The 23801-nt window shown below is 35.4% G+C and overlaps 2 pseudogenes; both read left to right on the top strand.

Annotated features, from left to right (window-relative positions):
- The first annotated feature begins 3326 nt into the window (after positions 1-3326).
- Positions 3327-3426, top strand: LOC138837168 (U6 spliceosomal RNA; annotated as a pseudogene).
- Positions 3427-8249: 4823 nt separating this feature from the next.
- LOC138837158 (protein lin-28 homolog A pseudogene) lies at positions 8250-8876 on the top strand (annotated as a pseudogene).
- Positions 8877-23801: the final 14925 nt, after the last annotated feature.

Here is a 23801-nt window from a genome sequence, read left to right as displayed (position 1 = left end):
CTTGTTTCTTCCATTCTGTTTTCACAAGCTATCAAGTGTGCCTCAGGACTCGAGTATCCAGTTCAAAGAGCATTCACAGAAGAAAATATTTGCAGTAGATACAGGTGAATTATAACCTTAGACAATCTATTTAAATCTGTTTAAAATTCTCCCCTACCCCAAATTGCCCTCTTTGAAAAGCTTTGTTTGCTTTTCCAAAGACTGACCTTCATTAATGATTTAAAATTTTTAGAGGATATATTCATACTCTAGAGATTGCTGTTTGGTTGTAATTTTTGTGTGTTTTTGTTTGTTGTTGTGTTTTTTAACTGAATTTCAAAAGGTTGTGCAAGTGTGTTACAATTAAATATGTCCATCAAATTGTCTAACGCTCCTGGATCAGAGTCACTCCTTCTATCAATCTGAACCAACCCTTTCTCCAAGATTCATTTCAGATTTACCGCTTTCTTTATTACATGTGTACATTGAGTATTCTAGCTTTACTTGCCCATTGTTCTATTTTTCATTCATTCTATTTCTTTACTATTGTTCCTCTCTGGTTTCAATTTCCTGATATTCATTCTGTTAAACTTCCTGTTAATTCTTTGAAAGGTTTACATACATTCCGTGGAGTTTCAATCCCACATATACTTGAACTGATGTCAGCTTATATTTCCATAATTCATTCATCTGCAATAACAAATTTGCAAGACTGGAGATGTGAAGCACTTAGACATGATTTTATTCTCATTCATTTGGAAGATTAACCTTTAGTCAGCAAGAAAGTTTAAAAATGACTTAGAATGTATTCCTAACTACTAGTTTTTATAAATGGCTTTGTAAAATATATGTGATTATTTTATTTTACATAGGATAATATTTTGTACTACCTATAAGTTTTGGAAAAAGAAGAAAACTAAAATTTACTAGTGTAGAGGAATATGATAATAAAAGAAGACATATTTTATGTTTGTCACATCTCTGATCAGTACCCATATGCAAGACTTAAAGTCATATTTCTTACTATGTTAGACAGATAGGGAAAACATAAAACAACACATGATAAGGCAACTCTTAGTGACTTTTTAAAAGGTACGTTTTTATGTGATGAAATTTATTACCTAATATTTGGGTTTGAAATATGGGAGGCTGATCTATTTAACATATTTCTGGAAGGCACCTACTGAACAACACAAATGGTGGGGGTACTCTTTCTACACTTTAATGAATGAATTTGTTTGGTATTGGTGCTGGGTAAGTAAATCAACTCTATTGTAACTTGCTTCCTACACTTGAAAACCTTGTAATGTCACTATCATCTACTTGTCAAGTGTTATTTTGGCAAATGTGATTTTAAATAGTTTATTTGAAAATGAATATACTTTCAGGATATTAAATGTAGGTTATCATTGGTTTGAGAATGACATTTTTATACTACAGAACCTAGTTTTCTGAAGTACCAGTGTTTTGAAGCACTAAGTATCTTCTTAATGGTTTTCTAAATTAAATTTGACCTCTAAATCAAGTTTTCCTAGCCTTGGTAGAACAATTATGGATCTATCATTCCAGAAACTATTTTTTGGCCAACTTTTGCTGCACTGAAATCTTTCATTAATCATTAGGAGAGGGGTATTAAAAATAATCTTGTTCATTTGTGATTTTGTTCACTCATATGGCCTGGTCATCTGTAAATTGAAAGTTTGAACTACAGTACTTTCTCTCATATTTAGTGATCTCATCTTTCATTTCAAGTTTCATTGCATTTCACAGTTGATTACTGCTAATTCCTATAAGGAATTTGGGCCTTGAAATATATTATAGGACATGAGAAATGAGATTAGTCTTCAATTACTTTCATTTGGCATGTTGCATGGGCCTAGGTTAGAAGTCTTGCCCTTGTTATCTGATGATGCAGATAACTTGAACCTGGTATCCTAGGACCAGTGGGTCCTGCAGAAGAATAATAGCTTTTAGACATTATATCAGCAAAATTTGGGTATAATCAGTAAGTATGCTTCAGAAATATGGAGAAAAACCCTTTGGGACCAGCGAGTTAAAACAATAAACAGAGCATCAGAATAAAATCCTTTATGCATTAGCGGAAAACAATACTGTTATTTTACCATGTGAATTCAGAAGACAACAAACACTTAGAAGGTATCACAAGTTTATACCGAAGACATTGCATTGATACTTTTTATATTCTAATTTATATTCTAAACCTAATTATTTAGATTCCAATCTATTTATGAGAATAAATGTAAATATATTTGTCAAACTATCAATTCTAATAAGATTCACTGTGTGAAATTTAAAATCAGTACATATAAATATAAAATATATAAGTATATATAATATAAAAATTGTTTTGCATTGTTCTGTTGTGGTTAGGGTATAAAGGCAACTCTGTTTTAAAGTATTATTCCATTATCTCTACCTCAGTTTTTGGTAGAGTTAGACTTAAAACTTTACCATTTGTTGATTTACAGCCTAGAGGCAAGAGGAAACACTGTGATTAAAACATTACCAATTTAAGGCCTAATATCGAGGAGAAACGTATGGACTTCTCCAGGAGCTATGGACATATTTGGTGATAGAAAGTCTGTAGTGTAAGTTCCTGCCTGGTTGGATGATAGACAGGAAAGGACAGTAGGTAATCATGCATATGAACAATTTTTTCACCTTCTTGGCTTTAGCTACTTTTGAAATTATAAGTATAGTAAACAATTATATTTTGATAAAATACCTTCTATTCTGAACAATTCTGACAGAACTGTTCATCTCTCTATGATCTCTTGTAACTAAGGTTAGTTTTGTTCCAGTAGACAATCTATGCTGTCAGGGTAAGATATTCTGATTGGTCTGTTCCTACATGGAAGAAGGATAAAGGGTCAGCTAGACATTTGTGCCAGCAAGACCTCATTTGGGAAATTTTAAGTTGCACAAGTTTAGAAGTAGCTCTTAAGCAAGGCTTACTTTGAATCCATTAGCTCCACAAAGCTAACTCAGTTGTGATAAATAAATACTTGAAAAGCAATCACCTTTGGACTTAGCTGTAAAGGCTTCAAATATGATCGAATTTAAAATGAAGAAGACAAAATAGTCATTGACAAAAAATTGCAAATAAAATAAAATTAAATTAAATTAAAAATAAAATTAAATATAAAATTGCAAATGTGAGCAATCTACCAAACAATGGGTTTTTCCCATTATACAAAGAATTTTAGAGAAATAAGATCAATAGCATATTTAGGAACAATAAGGGTTCCTTGTTATAAATATTCAACCATGGATATATGCCTGTAGGAAGATTCCAACATTAAGTACTTAAATTTAGAGGATACTACATGTTTCAGCAGCAGGTCTACCCAAATTACAACAATACAGAGATTAACATGGCACTTGCAGAAGGATGATATGAAAATTTGTGAAGTATTCCATATTTTTCATTCTTCAAATGCAAGAAATGAAAAAAAGTTATTAAAAGGTGATTACAAAAACACAAGTGTAACAAGACCTGTAATTCATAGAATTAAAGGTTAGTTTGACATCAGTATATTAAATCTTCACCTGAGAAAGGGCTTTACATATCATAACCTTTACAAAACTTGAAATTAGTTAACATTGTCATTTTATCCCAAAGAAATAAAAAAATACAAGGACCTAGGAAAAAAGGAATCTTAAATTTTTCTATATGGAATGCAATCTGAAAGGACACATTAATGAACATATACATTATATAACAATGTAGAATTCAAATTATTATATGTAGGAGCGAATTAAATAGATTATGGACATTATACAAACATAGATATACTTTTTTCAGAAAAATGCCATGAACATCTATAGTGTCTATACTATTCTTTTCAAAAGATGTTAAAATTATTTCTGATTCAAAAAAATCACAAACTCTCTTGAAATCATTATAGATGTATACAAACAACTCTTTAATACATTTTGACATCAAAGTCAGACAATTCACTTGGAAGAATACCATGGAATCCATGAATTTTTAAAGTAAGATATTGCTGTTGCTTTGTATTGTGAAAAAAATTGTAGGGACACAAAGGATGGACTGGCATTTTTGAAATTTAAGACACTTAACCATACCATTACAACTTAGGAGAAGAATATGTACAGTCTTCCACAACTTCAAAGAGGTAGTAATACTTACTTATCCTTTTGGAAATATCAAATGCAGTTTCTTCCAAGTTGTTCTTCAGACCTGGTTTCATATAATGGTTCCACAGAAGGAGATACAGCATATTGTTGTTATTTCTATTCCCAGCAGCGAGATGCAAGGGGGTCAAGAGACCTTTAGTTTGGGGACTGGTATCTGCATCATGATGAATTAAGAAAGAAGCCACTCTGGTATTATTCCACATATAAGCACTGTGCAGGTGTGTCTAGCCATTCAGAATTATTGCATGAATATCTGCCTTAAGCTACCAACTCATGGACAATGTCTAAGTGTCCACTCTAGGCTTCCCGATGAAGAGGGTTATACTCATCCTCATTCCTAGTATTCATCTGGGTGGCCTTTTTGGAAAGTAGTCTCCACACCATAGTAAGCTGAATAATTTCAGGATCCAAAAGAGGAAATTTTCTTGGGTCCTACTCCATTTTTTTCTTGCAATTGATACTATTCCTCACTTTTTCATCTTAATTCCTGTCTTCCTCAGAATTGCCTAACCAGAGACTTTGAGTGCCAGGGGGAATGAGATGTCCATGTTTTTCCCCAATAGTTCACATTGGTTGAACTGGTCAGAAAAATCTGATGAATTTTCTGCATATATTTATTCACCATGATTTTTTATTTTATCTTTTTCCATTTTTACTACTCGAAATTATTCTAACTGGAGAGTAGGGAATTTAGAGAGAGCAGAGGAAAGATTTTCCTCAATATTCAAAGGTACAGACTGAAAATGAGGACCAGTGGTGTCTTCATGTGCAGCTTATTCTAGGAATGAGAAAATAGGAAACAATGCCTTCTATGTAAATGATTTGGGAAATACAATGTTCTAGTGTGAGAGAACTCACTATTCAACATATGGACTTAAAGAGCTTTCTAATAGCTTTCTAATGTTAGTATTTAACATTCGAAAAATGTAGAATGCAATAGTAAAATAGAAGTCCTTTGTATGACTACCTAAATTCTTGTTTTTTAAAAGATATTTGTTGTCATCTAAAAATACGCCTATCTATTGTCTTCAGGTGATTTTGATGATTGAAGATGCTTAATGAGAAGTCAAAATGTATTAGTAGTCCTTTGCTATCAATTAAATTTCACTTTTTCTTCTTGGAGGATATAATGATCAAAGCAAGCAATCAGCAAGCAATCGTTCAGAATCATGCTTCCAGTGCAAGTGAATCACCAGTAAGTAATCCTCGATACCATTATCCACAAAGATTTTTCACAGATACAATCACCCTGCCCTCTCTAGCTGCTTTCCTAGCCTGGACCTATTCCTTCATTGTACAGGAAAAGTGTGATTCAATAGATTTCAGTCAGATCTGTTAGTAGAATTATCAAGTATTTAGATTCTTTTTTTTTAAATTAGCTGTGGGGCATGAACTCTGGGCCAGGGCACTATCCTTGAGCTCTTCAAATCAAGGCAAGCGCTCTACCACTTGAGCCACAAAACCACTTCTGGATGGTTCTGTTTATGTGGTGCTGATTTGGGAAATGGTAGAGCAGAAAGTGAAATGATGCAACCAAAAATATAAAAACAAAATAAATTAGGATAATTATGGAGCAATCATATTGTCTATGAGAACCATGAAAGAGAGAGAGGAAAAGAGATCCAGATGTGCAATGACCTAGCTAGCCACAAAATCCATGCTTCTAATCAATTTACAGAGCAAACAATTTTTTTAAGAGATAGAAATAGAATATATGTATTTACTTGAAATTAGTAAATACATTTTTAGTAGCCTACATAAAGAGTCAGAGCTTTGACCAAATTACAGACAAGAATCTTAAACCTTGGGCTAGGATGGTGGCTCAGTGGTAGAGTGCTTGCCTTGCAGCTTACTACCGTGCGGAGAATACTTTCCAAAAAGGCCACATATGAATAATAGGGATGAGGATGAGTAAACTCCTTTATATTGGGAAGCCCAGAGTGGACACCTAGACATTGTCCATGAGTTGGTAGCTCAAGGCAGATATTCATGCAATAACTGTGAATGGCTGGACACCCATTCACAGTGCTTATATGTGGAATATATTGCAACAGCACACACACACACACACACACACACACACACATCATCATCATCATCATTATCATCATCATCAAATTTCTTCATAAGTATTTTTTGCGTATGGTCTTAAGAATAAATTTACATTATTAACTTGAATTTCTGACAGGACAATATCATCACTGTACATCTTGGTTGTATGCTCTCAGTTTTAAATTACTATTTAAGTATGTGCATTAGATAAGTATAGAGAAAAGTAGGAGCCACTCTGGTGGCTCAGGTCTTTAATCCTAGCTAATCAAAAAGATGAAATCTGATGATTGTGCTTTGAAACCAGACCAAGAAAAAAAAGTCCATTAGATTCTGATTTGAAAGTAACCACAAAAGCTTGAAATGGAGCTGTAGGATAAGCATTAAATTGCTAGCCTTGAGAAAACTAAAACAAAAAAAAAATAACAAATTCTGGAACAGAGTCAGGCCCTGAGTTCAAGCTCTAGTATAAGCACCAAACTAATGAATTAATTAATTAATTAAAAATAAATTAAGTGGTCGCATGTGGAGAGGCAGGTAAAATGTAACAATCGTGGACACTGGATTATGTATTATTTTGTAATAAGGCAAGTTATCATTTTTCCTAATCACTAATATTTTATTTGAACTTTTTTGTACAGTAAATCCTGAATTTGGCATGCATGTATATGTGTTTATAAATGTGCGCACATGTGTGTGTATATGCGTGAGTGTGTGCATTTGCAATGTTGCTTGCCAATGTGGACAGAGTGAGGCTGAAAAGAGCTGTGTTGAAATATAGTTATTTATCACTGTTCCATCCTGTTATTTCAGTGGAACCACCCTTCTGTACATTTTATTTGTCAAATAATAACATCATCATAAATAAAGCATTTACACCATTAAGTTAGATAAAAGAGATCACTTTCAGTTAAAAGAGATCACTTTCAGTTCTTAGTATATATTAGGCAATAAGATACACATATAATTAGGTAGTGAATTATTGATGTAAGATGACTGTCAGTACAAAATATGTATTTGACCTCTTAAATTGGATATACTTTTAAGATATACTCATGGAATGATTTTGACCTACTCGACCAAACAAGTATTACTCGCTGGTTATTCCTGTGAAACTCAAGGTGGATAAACTCTTTCCAGATTTCTGTTGAAAATAACTTTCTTTGTAAGATCATATCTATTCACACTAAGATAATAAACCCCGTATTTTTTAGGTTTGAATATCCCATCATATTGACTGAAAATCAGTATTGTGGATATGTTTGTTAGATATACATTGCAAAAACAAACAAAAAGCATGTGTCACCTCCAGATTGTGGATGCATTTGAAGTTGTTTTGTACATACAAATGTTTCTTCATTAATTGTTCTTTTGTGGGAGTAACTATCACAACTTTAACAAATAAGGCTTTTTGAATATCTTTTCCAATATAAATAACATCCCAGAGCAAGTCTTGCAATTTCTGAAACCCCTTTGAATATTTCAATGTTATTTCAGTTCATTGACTATACAGCTAAAAGCATTTCTGAAATAAACATTGTTAAAATCTGAAAATGTTAATGGATATAAAGGCTTTTTATGCATCATTTTATGAAAAGCCAGTTTTTATGAAACTAAAAGATATAGAATAAAAGAATGGAAGTGAATTGGGTGAGCTAATTATTAGTATAACTTTGTTTTCTATTAGCACAATCCTTTGAACGTACATGATGAAGTTAAATTATGTGCTTTTTGACACTATGCTTCAGTTATTTTTAGAATCTTTGTAGTTATAAGAGTGAATTTGTAGTATAAATAAATGTCTTTGAAAATGATTAGGATTAATCTTGTGTTTTGTGTCCTACTCCCCCAAAAATGAGTTATTTTCAAGTGTTAATAGTTTATAATTGAATCTTCAGTATCATAAGAAATTTTGAAAAATGGATTGTGCGGGGAAGATGTAGTCGCCTCTTCTGCCAACCTGCCCTTTGCCTCCGCACTTCTCTGGGGCCAGCAGCAGCCCGACCAGGGGCCCGGGGCCGCAGGCTCAGACAACGGCCATGGGCTTGGTGTCCAACCAGCAGTTGGGAGGTGGCTTCGCCAAGGCAGCGGAGAAGGCACCCGAGGAGGCGCAGGAGGATGCCGCTCAGGTGGCTGAGGAGCCTCAGCTGTTGCACAGGGCTGGCATCTGTAAGTAGTTCAATGTGCGCAGAGGGTTCGGCTTCCTATCCATGACAGCCCGCATCAGGGTAGCGCTCGACCCCCTGGTGGACGTCTTTGTGCACCAGAATAAGCTGCACATGGAGGGCTTCCAGAGCCTGAAGGAGGGAGAGGCTGTGGAGTTTACCTTTAAGAAGTCTGCCAAAGGCCTAGAATCCATCCAAGTCACTGGGCCCAGTGGGGTGTTCTGTATTGGGAGTAAGAGGTAGCCAAAGGGGAAGAACATGCAGAAGAGCAGATCCAAAGGAGACAGGTGCTACAACTGTATTGGTCTAGACCATAATGCCAAGGAATGCAAGCTGCCACCACAGCCCAAGAAGTGCCACTTCTGCCAAAGCATCAACCACATGGTGGCCTCCTGTCCACTGAAGGCTCAGCAGGTCCCCAGTTCCCAGGGAAAGCCTGCCTACTTTAGGGAAGAAGAAGATATCCACAGCCCTGCCCTGCTCCCTGAGGCCCAAAATTGAGCCCCCAGAGTCGGGGGGGGGCAACTCTAGCTAACAGGAAGTTTCAAGGAGCAGGCATCAATCGGCAAAGTGGAGAAAGTTGGAATATGGATTGGGTTGGCGAGTAGCTGGCTCTTCCATATGTCTCAGGCCAGGATGTCCCAGTATCATCCCATCTTCTCTTTTGATGAAGGGAAGGGGTGATGCATAGTAATCCCATCATGATCTATCCCAATTCAAGTGAGGGGCTTTGGGGGAACCACTTGTGAAACCTGCGTACTTTATATGATAATCTTCACCTGACCTACATGCTTCCCCTCCCTCCCCCCCAGCCTCCAGCTTCTAAAAGTGACCCAGATTGCCAAGTTGTTCCTTTAAAGAAGGATGTGTCCAATTTCTCTTGCCAGGGTGTGAAACAATTAAGCACCAGTCCAGCAGATCCACGGGCTCAAATCCCCAAGGTGTAGTATCCCGGGTAGGAGGACCTGTCAGGAGCAAGGCATGGTTGTTTTGTTTTGTTTTGTTTTTTGTCTCTCCACCACCTCCTCCACTCCACATCTTGTTTCCTCATCACCCTATCTTGAGCTGTAGTGCTGGGAGAGCTGGTCCAGGCATTGGGTTGTGATGACAGGCAACATGGGTGACTAGGGAATGGCTGCAAACCTGCTGATCTGAGCTTCTCCCTGCTCCCGCCCCCATTTCTGGGCCAATGTGATTGTAATTTATTTGTTCCCTTGGATTACTGCACCTTGGGTCCCCGCTTTCTCCAGGATGCCAAACCTGCAATATCTGTGTGAATGACGTATCTTGTGCATTTTAACTTTTTTTTTCTTATTATAAATATTCTGGTTTTGTATTTTTATATATTTTAATCTTAAGGCCCTCATTCCTGCACTGTGTTCTCAGGTACATGAGCAATCTCAGAGATAAATGGCCAACAGCTCCAGGTCGGCATAGCAGGAAGACTTTGTTGTTTTTATCACCATGGAGAGCAATCATTTGGAGTGCATAGCCTATTGAACGACTTCATTTTTGCCAATTAGAGCTGGCTTTTTTGCCATAGGGTCCTCTTGAAACCCCCTCAACACTTGGAAATGTTTCATGGGAGACTAGGTTTTTAATTGGGTTGCCCCATGACTTGTTCTCCTTCTGCTGGAAGAATGGAAATTAGTCTAAACAGGAAACGGTGGTTCAGACAAGGTAGAAGACGACCAAAGAGGAAGCCAAGGTTAGTAATGATTGTCTAATCCTATGGCTCTGCGACTTGTTTTCTTTCCATATACTATATCTATCCTTTACTAGGTTAGGTTGGGATTACTGTGCAAATAACTGTATATGTATTTTTTTTCCTCTAAGGAATGGGAATTGATATGTTTGGATTTTAAGACCACAGATTTGTGTCCCCCTTCTACTAGCCATGCAGGGATGGATCTATAAAAAGCAAGGACCAAATCCTCAGTCTCGGCTTCCAGGGAAACCCATAAGTGTAGGCCTCTCTCTGGAGCCCGTGTCCTGCCCTGCTGCATAATTGTTCATAGTGTTGTGTTAGCTAAAGGAGAAAAAGGAGGTTTCGTTTACAAGCTGTGAGATCACCACAAACCTACCTCATGTGTTAAAATGGGACAAATGCAATAGAATGCATTGGATGATGTGTGTCTGATCCTAGTTTCTCGTCTTCCCACAAATGCTGCCCCCTCTAGTTAATTGTATTTGTCTAGGCTTTGTAGGACTTTACTGAGTTTCTGAGTTGGTCATTTGCTAGATGGCCTAGTTTGTGTAAATAATAATATGTGGGTCTTTTCTCCATGTTCTTTTTGGAGTTTTATTGTTTACAAACTTCTTTTAGAATTGAGAAAAACAGCCAAAGCATCTTTGACAGAAGGTTCTGCACTAGACAAAAGGATCTGAAGCTAAGTTGGGGGAACTTCTAAAGTGAGGATCTTGAACCAGTTTTTCTTTTGTTCCCTCACTTCCCCTATTTCCCATTTTGGACTAGATCTTCGTTGGTAAAAATAATAATAAGTCCCTATCCTCTAACCTTTTCTCCCTCAAAAGAAAACCTACATGCCCATACACAGATGACTCTTGGAATGTCTCTTCAACTTTTATGTGACTTATGCAAAGATTCTGAAGACGCTAGTGCTCCAACCTCTCCACCCCCCCCTACACACACACCTTGTTCCCAACCTGAGTCCATGTTTTTTTAAACGTAATTCTCATCAAATATGACATTTGTGACCAAACCTGCTTGTTCTGTAATACTAGAGAAAATCAATTGGGCTTTCCATGTAGAAAGTGGGGTCAGGAGACCAGGAAAGGGAATATGAATGTATGTTAAAGTCACTCAGGAACTTGTACACAGGTGCAAGAAAAGTTATGTCAAAGTGGCCACAGATTGTTTAATGGGAGACGAATGTAACGCCATGTTTACTGCTAGAAACCAAAGCTTTGTGAGAGAACTTGAATTTATGGGGAGGGAGGCTGGAAAAGTGTGTACCTGTCTGTCCTTTCTCTGATCCCTTCAGACTAAAGCTTCCTTGGGCTTTTATGATACCAGTACTGCGGTGTTTTATTTCATGATTGATTTGTGCTGTACCCGAGTACTTCCTTTCCCCCTTTCTAATAATTTTTTTAAACACATAATGACTCTTCCCTTACCTTTCTTTTCCTGGGAAAATACAATGAAGAAATAAATAAATGAATACTTAAAAAAAGAAATTTTGAAACAATGTAGTATTATTGATGTCTTTTTTAGGGGGTGGAGTCTGGTAGTGGGGCCTGAACTCTGGGCCTGGGCGCTGTCCCGCAGCTCTTCAGCTCAAGTCTAGAGCTCTTCCACTTGAGCCACAGCGTCACTTCCGGCTTTTTTCTTTTTGCTTATGTGGTGCTGAGGAATCGAACCCAGTGCCCCATGCATGCATGGCAAGCACTCTACCACTGAGCCACCTTCCAGCTCTTTATGTCTTTTTAAACCAATTGTATTCAGAAGTTGGAAAGGCTTTAATTCATGCTTAGGTCTTGTTTTCTATGATTTTTTTTTGGTCCGGTCATGGGGCCTGAACTCTGGGCTTGGGCACTGTCCCTCAGCTCTTCAGCTCAAGTCTAGTGCTCTACCACTTGAGCCACAGCGCCACTTCGCGCTTTTTTGTTTTTGTTTTTTGTTTTTTTTTGCTTATGTGGTGATGAGGAATCGAACCCAGGGCCTCAGACATGCAAGGCAAGCCCTTTAACCACTGAGCCACCTTCCCAGCCCTGTCTATGATTTTTTATCCTCTCATTCCTAACATTAATGATAGGTCAGTCTGCATTTTTGGGTACATGAAAGGTAAAATATTTATCTGGGGTCAAAGTGATTTTTATATCAGTCTTGCTTTAATAGCATTTTAAAGTATACCTTTCTCTCAAAATGTTGGGTATAAAAAGCAGTCAAAAAACTTCTAGGGCTGGGAAGGTGGCTCAGTGGTAGAGTGCTTGCCTTGCATGCCTGAGGCCCTGGGTTCGATTCCTCAGCACCACATAAGCAAAAAGAAAAAAGCCAGAAGTGGCGCTGTGGCTCAAGTGGTAGAGCGCTAGCCTTGAGCTGAAGAGCTGAGGGAGAGAGCCCAAGCCCACAGTTCAGGCCCCAAAACCGGACCCCCCCAAAAAATTTAAAAAACCTTCTAATAGTAAACAATTTAGGTGAGCTACAATGTGGAAATGATTGGTCCATAAGACATGCAGTCTCTTTCCATCAGGAATTGGGGAGGTCATTCTTTCAGTAAGACAGTGTTAAACAGAGGTAGGGTCCCCAAGCAGTGCAGTGTTGAGTGAAGGGATAGAATATGATTTCTGCTATTTTGACCTAGAAATCAAGAAAGTTATTCTTTAGCAGTTCCTTTCACCAGAGAGGTATGTATTGATTATGAACTTTGAGTTTTCATATTACAGTTACCTATTTTCTAATAAAGACAAAGTGAAATATTATGAGTGTACACAATAATTATGGGAAATTTTCCTCGAATTTGTAGACTAAGTGCTAGTATTTTAGTCATGAAATAGAATGAGGTTAATTGATATATTCGGAGATGGACCTCAGGCTAACACTTACCATGTGTGCAATGTTGTACTAGTAATTACAACACTGAAGACTTCAATATCATCATCAGAAAATTAAAAATGTAAGTAGTTCCACTTTATGCAATTATTCTGAGGATTAAATTAGATACCAAGGGTAAAGTATTGGAAAAACAAACAACTAGCATTTGGCAAATTCTACCTGTTATTTTATCATGTGATGAATTCTAACATTTTTACTCTGATTTTATATTGTGTCTCTTTATGATGTGCAATGTGATGTATTGATATTCATTGCATTGATCATTTTTCTGTCACTATAAGGAAAATACCTGAAAAGAAAATTTCTGAGGAGGAAACTATTATATTGTTTCATGGTTTAAAAGAACACAGTTTAAGATCTCCATTGTTTTTAATTATATTTTTATTATCTTAACTAGTTGTACAAAGGAATTTCCATTCTATAAGTCATGTTTTTATGTACAATGGATCTTTATATAACTATTCCCTACCCTTCAGAATCTCACCAGACTTTAATTTTTTCTAGTTTCATACTATCTGCATTGAATATTTTGTCTTCACTTTCTTCCTCCATAACTCTCTTTATTCCTTCCCATTCACTTCCCCTCACATCTTCCAAGTGATAGTTTCCCAGTATTAATTTTGTTGGATTAAAAATTTAATTTGATAAAAAATGACATCATTTAAATATTCCTCTGCAAATGGCATGATTTGGTTAATATTGCTGTGTAAACTTGTATAAAGTTCTAGCTTCCAAATATGAGACAGAACATGGGTCCTTTTTGTGTCTGGCTCTGATTTAGTTTACATATTTTTACATCTATCCATTTCATTGCAAATAACGTAACAGTCTTCATAATGGATAGGTACAATCCACTTACGTATATATGACACACTTTTGCCAACCATCACTCCGCCAAAGGGCATCTGGGCTGTTTCTATAACTTGGCTACGGTGAATAGTGCAATAGTGAACATGGTTGTGAAAGTGATTTTACTGTAACCTTTTGGAAGAATTCATCACTATCTTTCTGGGAGCAGTCCTCTAACTTGTTTTCCAGAATAAGCACATCCTTCCCTTCATCTCCATCACAACGTTTTGCAAGTCCTCAAAAACACACTACCCTATATAGGTCTCAATAAGCTAAAAGCACACAGTGCCCATATTCTTTCAATACATTTTTAATAATTGTACTTATAATTTACGGAACACCTTCTATGTACTTTCCTGTTGTGGGAATGAGAGACATAACAGACTGAAAGTAAGAAATATGCATTTTAGTTAGCTATTATCATATTTAAAATCTTTTTCAGCTCTAACTCATAGCCTCGCTTACTATTATTTTAATCTTTATATGATTACTTCATCTATCGCCTAAATTATAACAGGTGAGTTAAATACAAAGGCAAAAAGTGTGGTTTGATTTTGACACTCATGTGTGAGGATGCACAATATGGGCAAATAGAAGGATTGGAATAAATAGCAGTTATCCTTTTTGCTAAAGTAGAGATGGTTTTCCCAAACTGATTCTTACAATTCATATTGCATTCAACAAAAAGAAACATGTAACACTTCTCTTTGTTTTGCTCCTTATTAACTTTTGTTTCCATTTTATTTTATAATGAAGGATGATTTCATGAATCTACTGTAGATGAAAAAATATGTTGAAATATTTCTATCTATGCATTGATCTATACATACACACATATATTACACAGGTTACAATGATAATTTATAACTTCTGTAACTATACAATTTACTAAATTATTAAAAACATCGACGGCTCATGCCTGGAATCCTGTTTGCTCAGGAGGCTGAGATCTGACAATCGTGCTTTGAAACCATCCTAGGCAGGAAAGTCCATGAGCCTCTTATCTCCAAACAACCAACAGAAAATCAGAATTGGAACTGTGGTTCAAAGTATTAGAGTGGTATCCTTGAGAGAAAAAGCTCAGGGACATCACCCAGGCTCTTAGTTCAAGAACTATAATCTACCTCCAAAAATCTATTTAATTTACACCTTTGTAAGTAGAGTATTTCCATCACCCAAATGCACATCCATGCACATTTGCAAAGTAACTCTGTTTTGTCTGAAGTACCAATAAACATTATCACTAAAGTAGAAAGCATTGGAACGTAGGTTCATTCTATCTCTCTCATAGATTTTTCTCCACTCAAATACTCAAGTGTTACAATTGTTCTAATTATTTAAAATCATAGTTTTTGTCTTTATTACCTCTAATATTAGAGTTTGAATTGAGTGTTTTGTGCCACTTAAATGTGTGTTCTTACCACTTTGTCATGCCCCCAGCCCTAAGTTATCCTGATTATTTTTCAGCAAGAAACTGATCTTTGCTCTCAGTTTACTTGATGTTATTCTTCCTGGAATTAAGAATAACAGGTGCATGGCATTGTGTACAGAACTTTCTGTTCAGTCTGGGCTTTAGCCACTATCCTCACAATATTGCATTCCCATGTAGTCAGGATTTTCATAAGCTTGTCAGAGCTGATTTTTTTTAAATCTTTCATTTCCTGCAGGTTCTTGAGTACTGAATTAATTAGTGTTTTCTTGGGTTGTTTTGTTTCATTTGAATCTCTGTGTTGAGTTGCTCCTCACATTTCCTTTTGTTTCTTTCCCTCAAGTTCTTACCTAAAGTGCTGAGAAACCAATTCTTCTTTCTCAAGATAGTCAGGGTGAACATTATTTATTCCAAAGCAATTTCAGTAACATTTAAACACCTTCATATCTATGAATGGTAAACACATGCTAAGTGCTGAGAAGGGTGTTTTTATTTTCATGGCAGCCTTTGGCATACACAGGCAGATCATGAAATATATGAATAAAATAAAACTACAGATGCATGCCTGGAGGAGAAAAAGCTATTATTAATTGTTTGACAGAGGTTTCTCTTCTAGGGAAAGAAAAATATTGCTTGGTGCAGGATTTCACAAAATCATATTGCTAGGAGGAACCTAAACTATCATCTAATACTACAGACTTAATACCACTTGGGCCACTGCACCACTACTGGCTTTTTAGTGGTTTATTAGAGATAAGAGTCTCATGGAATTTCCTTCCCGGGCTGGCTTTAAACCGTTATCCTCAGATCTTAGACTCCTGAGTACCTAGGTTTACAGGTGTGACCTACCTCAATCCTTATACAAAAATTTAAGATAAAAATGATTATCAATCTAAATGTGAGATGTAAAAACCTATAAGACATAAACGTAAAAATTCATGACATTGTATCAGTAAAGGTTTCTAAATGGAAAGCACTAGTGGCTAAAGAAAAGCAAGAATATAGTGGATTATATCAAGTGATAGCCTTTCATATTTCAAAGGACACTATAACCGAAGTGAAAGCATATCAAACAGATAGAGGGAATATATTTGTTAATGCTACAAGGTGAATTCTACAATGATTCTGAATGTTAAGTATTTTTATATCTTCTAATTCTATATAATTTTTTTCCTGAATAGGATATTTTTTAAAGAACATTTGTAAATTAATAGTCAATAATAGGAGCATATGATATAAGTTCCTCTTTAGTATCTAAGAAAAAAGAAAAAGAAAACTCACTAGTAGGACCCTAATATAAGAAGATGACACAAAATATAGTAATGCATTTGTGGAGAAATTGATAAATTCCTCATAATGATCGATTTGAATAATACTGCAATCATTTTAGCAAGCAAGTTTTCAAGTCTTAGACTTCAAAAAGAATTGTATAGGATCCATTCATTACACTTCTATGAATGTATTAAAGAGAAGTAAAAAAAGTGTTTGGACAGGGAATTGTAGTTCATTGACAGGGCACTTGAATAGTATGTATAATACCCTGGAAAAAATCCCCAAAATCAAATTTTGAAAAGACAAACTATAGAGGATGTATGCTGGATAAATTCCTATAACAGAATTTTATATCTATTTTAATGTCTGTTCTATAAATTTATAGATTTCTATTTGAAGAAATGCAAGTTTGTGAAAATTATGCTTTGAAAACCTATGAAAGTACAATTCACTTCCAAAACTAAAATGTCTACAATAAAAGGAGGTTATATATTGCAAGTGAATTACATGTCAGAAAAAAAATTGTTAAAAATTCATCACACAAAATGCAGAATACCTAAAGAGATGTTTTTGGTGTTGGCTAAAAACTCTGTAGACAACAGCGTTTAAAACAAAGATGTGATTTCTGTTTATTTTGAGGGTTTTTTTGTATGTTATTTTGAGTTTATAAAGAGAACTCAATCAAATAGTCTATTTGATAACTGGAATACCTAGGAATTATGCATCACTTATAAGTAATTGATAACTTCTTCTTTTTTTATTTTATTTTATTTTATTTTATTTGTGAACATACTGTACAGATTGGTTACAATTACATGGGCAGGATAATGCGTATATTTCTTACCAAGCATTGCAGCCTCCTCCTTTGTTTACCCTTCACATCCCTTCCCAGCTTTCCCCCTCCCCCCCAGTCCCAATCCTTCTCCCCCCCCCCCGCTTTGGACATGACAACTTGTACTTCTCATTGCTGCAACTTTTTCTGGAAAAAACTTTTAGCAAATGACAGAAGACACAAATCTATGCATCTGCATTTTATGAAAGCCATATATTACTTGCTGAATACAGTTGCTTTTCTCTACTTTGCTAGGTAAAAAAATGTATTCTCAATTTAAGAGCCAAAAGCAGTGAAAAGAAACAAAATACACAATCATCTTTATTTATTTGTGAAAATAACAAATGAAATAAAAGAATTCCACTTAAGGGACTCCAATATTAGTATCTATGAAGCTGTTCCTGAATGCCAAAATCCATTGAATTTTTGGAATTTCTACGAACATATAAAAACTAGAACAAGAAAACAAATATAGTCTTAGAGTGAAGCAGCGTTGCAATAATTTTCTTAATTGTTTTGAAATTACAAAAGAATTGATACTCCTTTGCTTTGGATATCATTTAAAAATGTCTCTCACTTATTATAATTCAAATACCAAGCAAGAGTAATTTTATATAATCACTACAAATATCATTTTAATACTATCATAAAATAGAATAAAAAACCAGTCCCAATATTTTACTTACCTATCATTATTCTTAATTCCTAATCATTACCTAAATAACTTAATCTTTATCTATGTCTTTAGCATCGATGTAAATATTCTATACTTTTTACTTAACATTTTCCAAGGGCATGTATTCATGTTTCTAAGAAATTTTCACAGCAGTTAAAAGACGCTTTTGTGAGATTAATGTGATATATTTTGTTGTTGTGGATATTGTTTTCAAGGCCTGGGCGTTGTCCCTATGAGTTTTTATGCTCAGGGAATGCACTCTACAACTTGAGGCACAGAGCTTATTCCTGTTTTTAGTGATTAATTGGAGATAAGAATCTAACAAGTACTTTTCTGTCTGGGTTAGTTTCGAACACAATTCTAAGATACCAGCACCCAGAATAGCTCGAATTATAAGTATGAGTTACTGACACTTGGTTTGATGAATTTTAAAAAATTGTAATTATGTTCTAAGATGTTTGTTTTACTACAATGTATATCATTCTACACATAAATTTAGATAGATATATGTATATATTTCTCATGACAAATAATCCCTAAAAATGCATCTTTCTATAGATCATATATATATATATATATATATATATATATATATCAAATACATATATATATATAAAGAGAGAGAGAGGACAGAATTTTATGCTACTATTTTTGACCTTTTTCATTTCAAAGATATATAGTCTATTTATCTAAAAGTTTCCTAGAATAAAATAATGAATATTTAAATAGAAAGTAGAATTTATTACTTTCAAGGAAATTTTAGATATGCATATGATATTGTAGTTACATTTACAGTATATCACTTGAAAAAATTCTGTTCAAACTCTTAAATATTTCTGTGTAGTGACAGGGAGAGAGGAAGTTAATTCAAATTGGTGAGGAATTTGCAATGCTTCAAACATCCATTCCATAATTTGTTTTTTTTTAATAAGTTTTTTTTTCTTTGTGAACATACTGTACAGAGGGGTTACAATTACATGTGCAGGATAATGCGTACATTTCTTACCAATCATTGTAGCCTCCTCCTTTCTTTACCCTTCACATCCCTTCCCAGCCTCCCCCCTCCCCCCCCAATCCCAATCCTTCTCCTTACCCCCCTTACTCCCCCCCCCCCGTGCACCAACATTGTAAAGCTCGTTTTGGACATGACAACTTGTACTTTGAAGTAAGCCATGCACAAAGAAACATAGGCCCCATGGTTTCCTTATTTGCAATATCTAGTATGTGTATGAGTCAAGCGGAAAAGGTCAGATAATATGATGGCAGGAAAATGAACCCTTACATATGTATTTTAAGGTTTTTTTCTTTCATGCATAATTTGTTATAAGCACGTAGTCAAGCTATCTGATATAGTTTAGATATTTTTCTTTATTCAAAATTTTAATATGGATGCATGCACCGTGGTAACATTAAAATTATTAATAAAAAGACAAATAATAACAAAATCATAGATACAAAACAGACTTTCAATAATTAGCACATATGATGCTAATAATAATTTTGATGAAGATGATGATGACCAGAGTGTATCATGATAATGACAATATTGTGATTGAAAGGAAAAAAACTTCAAACATCTTTGAAGCTACATTCCCACATTGAATTCATAGTAATAAATGGCGTTGGATTACATACAATAAGAATAACAAGAGGAGAGATTCAATATCAAGAAATACAATCACATAAACAGGTAGAGACAGTAAAAACCCTAATGTTATTCCTGCAGTCTCTCTAATGTATATTCACTTTTCTTGGTGGTATTTTTTATTGGTGTTTTTTGGGGTTTTTTTTCAGTCGCTTGAGCTCAGGGCCTAAGTGCTCTCCCTAAGCCCTTCAGCTGAAAGGGAGCTCTCGACCACTTGAGCTACAGCGCCACTTCCGATTTTTTGGTGGCTTATTGTAGATAGGATTGTCGCAGTCTTTCCTGCCCAGCCTGGCTTTGAACCTCGATCCTCAGATCTCAGCCTCCTAAGTAGCTAGGATTACAGGTGTGTGAAGAGCTAACTCCATTTTAAGATTAATCCCCCTGAGCTGTGCTGCCTTCAGAGTAACCCCCAAAGAGAGCTGTGCTGCCAAAGAAAAAAGTGGTTCTCAGAGAAACCACTGGTTCCCATCAACCCTGTCCACCCTTAAGGAAGAGAAGAGTTGCGCAGGAGTTCCAGCAGAAAAAAAAAAAAAAAAAAAAAAGAGAGACGTGTGATCAGGGAGGACTTAAAACCCCTGAACTTGTGAACTTGCTTGTGTGGAAAACCCCTGAACTTGTGAACTTGCTTGTGTAGAAACCCCTTAAACTTGTTTGTTTGAAACTATAAAATCTGTGCTAATTTTGAGCTCGGGGCCTCTTAACATCACCGGTTACTGAGTGCACGGAAGACCAAGCTCAAGCTTGCAATAGATGACTGTTTGCTGTTTGGATTGATCATGGACCCTGGTGGTCTGAGAGGGGGCATCTGAAAACTGTACACTTCAGTGTGAGCCAGCAGCGCCTGGCTTGTTGGTATTGTTTTTTAATAAATAAAATCATTTATTTCCACATTTTGATGGACTAAGATATAGTTTTCAACTTATGGTGATTAGTTCAAATAACATTCTCATATAGATACTATTCAATAACCAATGTTTTCCAATGATATATGAAGACTATGTTCTTCAACACATCTGTGAACACATGACACAATTTACATAATACCACTTACATACGTGTAGTTGTCTTAAAGGGACACAGGCTTTAGGGCCAGGATGTAATATTTATTTTTATCTCTGCATGAAAAAATTTGTGACTTTTTACCAACAAACTGAAATTAATTCTTTCCTTATTTGCAAGCTAAGTTGAAAAACGTGAGGACTCTTCACTTTTCCTTTTTCCTGATCTACAATTCAACAAATATATTCTTCAATATTTCTGGTAAGTTACATGCATTTACAGATGAGAAATGTAAGGCCAACAGTCAATAGAGTGAGTAAATAACGATACTATAATTTGTGTCTGAGCACTTCACTCCGTGTGCTGACAAGGAGAATAATTTGGTGATGGAGAGGACCATTATGAAAAGACTATGGGGAAAAAGCATACATTGTAAATGGTTGTTTGAGGACTAGGTGACCAGTGATGAGTATTTGAAACAGGCTGGTGTCAGGGGCAAAAAAGGGGTAAATAGAAATCATATTAGTGACAGAAACTGAGAAAATCTTGATCATTCATCTTATCTAATGGGCAGGAGTAGAAGGGTAAGAAGAAATCTGAAATACTTCCACCTCTCTGGCTGGAAACTGTGTTAGTGATATTCCTATGATAAGGATTACTGGTGGAAAAGATGTATTTAGAAGTAAAAATTTTCTGATAGTTCTAAAATTTATGTTAAACACATACAAAGATAGGTCTGTTTAGACATCATCAAAATATCCACGACCATTAATGTGAAAAAGAATAATAAAATTGGAGGCATTATTAAAGGGAAGAGGAAAAGGAAAGTTCTGACACAAGTGTGAGCAATGTGAACAAAAGTGTGGACAAGATTGGAAGAAAGAGATAAATAAGGAAACAAAAATGTAATAAACACAGATTTACAGAAGTAAAGAAAGGAAAGAATTTTCAGGAAAATATTGTAGGAAATATATTATCTAGATTTGAAAACTAAAAGGACATAGACAAGTCCAATAAGAACAGTGTTTTGGAGAAAGTCATACTGATAAAATTTTGAGAGATCAATATGAAGTCATAAAATTCTGGATCCATAAATTCAACAGATCCTGTTGATTTTAATTGTTGGGACCAAATGCTTTTATCCCAACCTTAGAAGAACTATACAGATATAACTATCATGAACTTTACTTAGAGGTATTCTGTGAATATTTTTGAAGATTTGTTTAGCCAGGAGATTATAGATCGAACTACAGCACAGACAAGCCTAATTTATCCTACAGTTCCAATGAGTGACCGATGTATCTATATCAGTTTTGGATTTTATTGAAATACCTTTAGCTATATTTGGGTACCTTAACGCCTACTCATTATAAATGTAGGACAAGTAACACCAAGTATTAGCTTGAACATACAGCTTTATGGATGGACTGAAGACTCCTCGAATTGATTCTTCTTTAGAATAGGAAATGCCTTATAAATGCATAGATTATTTCTTTGTTGCTTTGTATGTCCCTCCCCAACAGTATAACTCGTGCTTTCACTATATTTCATGTCGGTATAATTTGTGGAGGGGAAGAGGAAAAACAAATCGTTTAAATAGGGATACAGGTGGACCCATTGCAACACTGAGAAGTACAAGTCGTTATGTCGAAAATGAACTTTACATCTTTGGTGGGGGGCGGGGAGCATTGGGTGGAGGGATGGGGGAGGATGGGAAGGGATGGGAAGGGGAAACAAAGGAGGATGCTACAATGCTTTATAAGAAATGTATTCATTACCTTGCCCATGTAATTGTAACCCCTCTGCACAGTATTTTCACAATAAAAAAAAAAAAGAAAATGCCTCAATAGTCATTGACACATCCTAACTGCCATATACTCTTTTTAAGTCTAGTTCTTGTTAGGGATATCTCCATGCTGAAATAACCCTGTCAATCAACCTGCCACAAATTCTTATATGTGGGAAGGGCTCTTATATACTTCAAGCTTTTATTGAATGGACGAGTTCAGACATTACCCTGACCACTAGTGGTAAATGCCTAAAAAGATAATATATTGTGCTTTAATGCCTTTCTTTCATTTTCTCATACATATTGTCAAGTAGTGAAGAATTCTGATGTAACAATAATACAATGGTGACTTGTATTACCACAACATCTAGGATCTAGTGTTAATTCAGATACTTACAAATTGCTCCAAATTTTGTGGATATTTATATTTCTCCTGGGAAAACTAACGAGCTCCAAGGAAATGGCCCTAAGGAGCCTTTCAATTCTAATATCATTGTTTGTCTCAAAATGCTTTAAATTCTACACTCTCTCATGTGGGCATAGGGTAATATCGTGGAACTTTTCTCCTCAGAGAGTGAGTACTACCCTATTGCTTAACATGGACAATGTACCTTCATACATAGACTGGGTGTGCGCAAAGAAGAAGTGGTCGTTGAACAATTTTCTTAGCAGTTTTTCCAGATAAAATTGAAGTAGAGCAACTATGAACTCAAAAGGAAAGTGCAAAGAAGACAAAGGCACAAAGTAGAATGTGCCAAGAAATGCTGCAATATAATTTCAAATTATGCGCTCAGGTGTGAGGGTGTCTTCAAAGTACAGCTTCAGACAATGTACTTGGATATCTTGGGAGAAAAACTGCTTTAAACTATTCTGGGATAATTGTCTAAGTAGAAGCCCCTAACTCTGACTCCAATAAACCACAACATCATGAACTAAGGGACTATTTTTCAAGAGCAAAGTGAGAAAAAGAGGGCTCATTTCAGTTAGTGTTCAGGTTGAAACAATAGCAATCACATAACTTTTCTTATAAATCTTCATTTATTTTGGAGCATTAAAGTAGGTAAAAGCCAAGTAAATAGTTTGCATGTACCTAAATTAAGTGGGATGTATTCTATTGGTCTCTCTTTAACTTAAAAGTTATAGAATATGTCTTTTTATAGTCTATCGGGAAAATGATTTGCTGTCAGTTATTATTTTCTCTTCCTCTTCTTTTGCCCTACCACTTACATAATTATTATTTAAAGAGACATACTTGACCTTTCATTTCTAAATTCTTCAAAATTATATGAACTACTTCATACTTCTGGCAGCCTCCTATATCTTTCTCAAGGGAAATATTTATGTCACTACCATTTTTAT

The sequence above is a fragment of the Dipodomys merriami genome, unplaced genomic scaffold (assembly GCF_024711535.1).
Source record: "Dipodomys merriami isolate MVZ:Mamm:240054 unplaced genomic scaffold, mDipMer1.0.p SCAF_264, whole genome shotgun sequence".
NCBI classification, from domain to species: Eukaryota; Metazoa; Chordata; class Mammalia; order Rodentia; family Heteromyidae; genus Dipodomys; species Dipodomys merriami.
This window is presented reverse-complemented; position numbering and strand designations above follow the sequence as displayed.